General features: G+C 47.4%; 1 pseudogene; it reads right to left on the reverse strand.

Moving 5' to 3' along the window:
- Positions 1-1,788: 1,788 nt before the first annotated feature.
- On the reverse strand, positions 1,789-3,464 carry LOC120031840 (annotated as a pseudogene).
- Positions 3,465-5,509: the final 2,045 nt, after the last annotated feature.

Below are 5,509 nucleotides of genomic sequence, written 5' to 3' on the forward strand. Positions count from 1 at the left end.
ACCTTCTCCCTTACCTCACCTCGCTCATCAACTCATCCTTGACCGCTGGCTACGTCCCTTCCGTCTTCAAGAGAGCGAGAGTTGCACCCCTTCTGAAAAAACCTACACTCGATCTCTCCGATGTCAACAACTACAGACCAGTATCCCTTCTTTCTTTTCTCTCCAAAACTCTTGAACGTGCCGTCCTTGGCCAGCTCTCCTGCTATCTCTCTCAGAATGACCTTCTTGATCCAAATCAGTCAGGTTTCAAGACTAGTCATTCAACTGAGACTGCTCTTCTCTGTGTCACGGAGGCGCTCCGCACTGCTAAAGCTAACTCTCTCTCCTCTGCTCTCATCCTTCTAGACCTATCGGCTGCCTTTGATACTGTGAACCATCAGATCCTCCTCTCCACCCTCTCCGAGTTGGGCATCTCCGGCGCGGCCCACGCTTGGATTGCGTCCTACCTGACAGGTCGCTCCTACCAGGTGGCGTGGCGAGAATCTGTCTCCTCACCACGTGCTCTCACCACTGGTGTCCCCCAGGGCTCTGTTCTAGGCCCTCTCCTATTCTCGCTATACACCAAGTCACTTGGCTCTGTCATAACCTCACATGGTCTCTCCTATCATTGCTATGCAGACGACACACAATTAATCTTCTCCTTTCCCCCTTCTGATAACCAGGTGGCGAATCGCATCTCTGCATGTCTGGCAGACATATCAGTGTGGATGACGGATCACCACCTCAAGCTGAACCTCGGCAAGACGGAGCTGCTCTTCCTCCCAGGGAAGGACTGCCCGTTCCATGATCTCGCCATCACGGTTGACAACTCCATTGTGTCCTCCTCCCAGAGCGCTAAGAACCTTGGCGTGATCCTGGACAACACCCTGTCGTTCTCAACTAACATCAAGGCGGTGGCCCGTTCCTGTAGGTTCATGCTCTACAACATTCGCAGAGTACGACCCTGCCTCACACAGGAAGCGGCGCAGGTCCTAATCCAGGCACTTGTCATCTCCCGTCTGGATTACTGCAACTCGCTGTTGGCTGGGCTCCCTGCCTGTGCCATTAAACCCCTACAACTCATCCAGAACGCCGCAGCCCGTCTGGTGTTCAACCTTCCCAAGTTCTCTCACGTCACCCCGCTCCTCCGCTCTCTCCACTGGCTTCCAGTTGAAGCTCGCATCCGCTACAAGACCATGGTGCTTGCCTACGGAGCTGTGAGGGGAACGGCACCTCCGTACCTTCAGGCTCTGATCAGGCCCTACACCCAAACAAGGGCACTGCGTTCATCCACCTCTGGCCTGCTCGCCTCCCTAACTCTGAGGAAGTACAGTTCCCGCTCAGCCCAGTCAAAACTGTTCGCTGCTCTGGCACCCAATGGTGGAACAAACTCCCTCACGACGCCAGGTCAGCGGAGTCAATCACCACCTTCCGGAGACACCTGAAACCCCACCTCTTTAAGGAATACCTAGGATAGGATAAAGTAATCCTTCTAACCCCCCCCCCCCCTTAAAAGATTTAGATGCACTATGGTAAAGTGGCTGTTCCACTGGATATCATAAGGTGAATGCACCAATTTGTAAGTCGCTCTGGATAAGAGCGTCTGCTAAATGACTTAAATGTAAAATGTAAAATGTAAGATAGTGACCTTGGCCTTATCTGGTGCATAGGGACTGTGTCATAGACAATATTGTGTAAGCTCACATACAGATATAGTAACTTAATTTGATCACTCCTGTTGCTGAGAATTTTCCTGTACCGCAGGAAATTAAGATGAGCTTCGTGATTTACATACATTCACAGAAAACCCACACTAACACAATTATATTAACAGTACTGCACTTTTAATGTTGCCAACTTTTAATAGCCTGACCACTGATCAAGAAACATTATGGACTAAACATTCATTATTTTGCTATGACAATGCTGGTCAAATTAAGATTCTATATCTGTACAAATAGATAATAATACGTAACACAGTCAAAACACATGCTAGGAGTTAGGTTTGGATATGTTGTTATTATAGCAACAGGGAAGTAAAACTTGTGTGTTGTGGGTTAGATTCCCTCCTGACCCATATGCTGGGTAGGTGTCAACCAAGTTTCTATGGATAAAAGTTTCTGCTACATGACTACAATGTTATACTATGTTATAACATGTGTTATAAGCATTTGTGTTGGAGCATGAGTATGCAGGCTTTATTGAATTATCAAACACCACACTGTGATTAGCACATGAGCCATTTACATCTTAGCCCTGAGGGGGGCGATGTTGAGTGAGTAAAAAAATGTCTCCAACGTGGAGAGGTACTCCTCTGGGTGACAGCGTAGATGAGCAGCGTGCACAGACTCCTTCCACTTCCTGGTTTCCACAGCAATGCCCCGCTTCCTCCAGAAGTCGAGGACCGCCTCCATGGCGACGGGGTCGCACAGCGCGTTGTTCTCACAGAAGAAGAGCGCCGGGGCGGTGACGGGGCTGTTGTAGAAGACCTGGACTGCGTTGTCGTAGTAGTGCACCGTCTGGGACTTGAAGAGCCAGAAGTAGAGCAGAGCGGTGTATCGCACCAGGGGCTCGATACGAGGGAACAGGGTCTTGCCCAGGCCTGAGGCACACACATAGACACACACAGGTTATTTTATTTACCAGTCAAGGTTAATTACATTTTTTTTTAAATTCTGTCACACATCCACACACAAACTAACCCATACACACACCCACACACCGTCTCAGTAACAGATAACTCTCCTTTATCAGAGTAATAATCCAAACCGACAATCCTACCTCCTTTCCTTCCCCTCTCTCTCACCTGTAGCCATATGCTCCAGCGACCCGATCACCAGGCTGTCATAGACATGTCCTACGACCCGTTGGGCCAGGCCTGGGTACTTGTGTGGCTCCCTGACCATCTGGCTGAGAAGCTGGGAGAAAGTGTACCCGCTGATGGAGAAGGCGTGGACCAGAAGGGGGCTACCTTTGAAACACGGGTCGTCAAGGAGCTCCAGGACCTCGGCCCCATACTCCAGCCCCAGTGAGGCCACAGGAAGTGCCACACAGTGCTCTCCACCAATAGGATGTCCAGGCCGCGTTCCAGATAGAGGTCCCGGTACTTCACCATGGCCCCCGGTCGGGCGCCAAGCCACGGGAAAAGGAGGATGAGGGGACGGTGGGAGGAGGGCGAGGATGGAGAGAGGGATGGTACATCCAAAGCGGAATGGGTGAGAACTGAGGAAACGTCGTGGTGAGAGGGCAAGTCTGGGAGCAAGGGGGTGGAGAGGGAGTACGAGGGTGAGGGAAAAGGAGCGTCTAGATGTGAGGAGGTGGGGGAGATGGTGGGAGGAGAGGGGGATGGGATATCGCCCCCTGGTGTCCGGCTGGTGTAGTAGTAGGTGATGCTTCTGGTGACCCTCTGGGCTATGAACCGCCCCGCTCCCACTATCACAGACATGTCTGACCCCGAGTGGAAGTTACTGTGGTGAAGGAAATGGGGAAAGAATTAGAGCAGGATTGGAAGTTAAGTTACAGAGGGAGAAAACTGCCTGAGTGCCAGTCTGTGCCATCATGCCAACTCTTTGTCACTCATTGTCATGTTTGGCTTGACGATGACAGGTGTTGGCAAGACCACAAACAGATCTGGGACCAGGCCAGGAAATATGAGCAAAACAAAAAAATCTGAAATTCACTTGAGGCATAACCAATATACCTCAAATGAAATGAATGTATACCCTACGTACACAGTCATGTGTACCCAGACAAACATGTAAGGTTGTGGGATCCATCTTATGGGGATCAGGCTTGACTCTCATTTGGTTAGAGGGTGTAGATAGTAGTCTACAGATACAGACTCAGTTGGTTAGAGGGTGTAGATAGTAGTCTACAGATACAGACTCAGTTGGTTAGAGGGTGTAGATAGTAGTCTACAGATACAGACTCAGTTGGTTAGAGGGTGTAGATAGTAGTCTACAGATACAGACTCATTTGGTTAGAGGGTGTAGATAGTAGTCTACAGATACAGACTCATTTGGTTAGAGGGTGTAGATAGTAGTCTACAGATACAGACTCAGTTGGTTAGAGGGTGTAGATAGTAGTCTACAGATACAGACTCATTTGGTTAGAGGGTGTAGATAGTAGTCTACAGATACAGACTCATTTGGTTAGAGGGTGTAGATAGTAGTCTACAGATACAGACTCATTTGGTTAGAGGGTGTAGATAGTAGTCTACAGATACAGACTCATTTGGTTAGAGGGTGTAGATAGTAGTCTACAGATACAGACTCATTTGGTTAGAGGGTGTAGATAGTAGTCTACAGATACAGACTCATTTGGTTAGAGGGTGTAGATAGTAGTCTACAGATACAGACTCATTTGGTTAGAGGGTGTAGATAGTAGTCTACAGATACAGACTCATTTGGTTAGAGGGTGTAGATAGTAGTCTACAGATACAGACTCAGTTGGTTAGAGGGTGTAGATAGTAGTCTACAGATACAGACTCATTTGGTTAGAGGGTGTAGATAGTAGTCTACAGATACAGACTCAGTTGGTTAGAGGGTGTAGATAGTAGTCTACAGATACAGACTCATTTGGTTAGAGGGTGTAGATAGTAGTCTACAGATACAGACTCAGTTGGTTAGAGGGTGTAGATAGTAGTCTACAGATACAGACTCAGTTGGTTAGAGGGTGTAGATAGTAGTCTACAGATACAGACTCAGTTGGTTAGAGGGTGTAGATAGTAGTCTACAGATACAGACTCAGTTGGTTAGAGGGTGTAGATAGTAGTCTACAGATACAGACTCATTTGGTTAGAGGGTGTAGATAGTAGTCTACAGATACAGACTCATTTGGTTAGAGGGTGTAGATAGTAGTCTACAGATACAGACTCATTTGGTTAGAGGGTGTAGATAGTAGTCTACAGATACAGACTCATTTGGTTAGAGGGTGTAGATAGTAGTCTTCAGATACAGACTCATTTGGTTAGAGGGTGTAGATAGTAGTCTACAGATACAGACTCATTTGGTTAGAGGGTGTAGATAGTAGTCTACAGATACAGACTCATTTGGTTAGAGGGTGTAGATAGTAGTCTACAGATACAGACTCATTTGGTTAGAGGGTGTAGATAGTAGTCTACAGATAGACTCAGTTGGTTAGAGGGTGTAGATAGTAGTCTTCAGATACAGACTCATTTGGTTAGAGGGTGTAGATAGTAGTCTACAGATACAGACTCATTTGGTTAGAGGGTGTAGATAGTAGTCTACAGATACAGACTCATTTGGTTAGAGGGTGTAGATAGTAGTCTACAGATACAGACTCATTTGGTTAGAGGGTGTAGATAGTAGTCTACAGATACAGACTCATTTGGTTTTATAGCTGCTTTCCACTTTTTCTTGTAATAATTGCTCAAACAGTCTGTGACTGCGGTTGTGGGAAACCTTTTTTGGGGGTGACCCGTTTTTATAGCACATGCCCCCCAAAAGGTCTGTGCACAGCCCTGCCTTGGACTGTATTAGACCTCAAAAAAGCAGTCTTACAGCAGTCT

The sequence above is a fragment of the Salvelinus namaycush genome, chromosome 38 (genome assembly GCF_016432855.1).
Source record: "Salvelinus namaycush isolate Seneca chromosome 38, SaNama_1.0, whole genome shotgun sequence".
NCBI classification, from domain to species: Eukaryota; Metazoa; Chordata; class Actinopteri; order Salmoniformes; family Salmonidae; genus Salvelinus; species Salvelinus namaycush.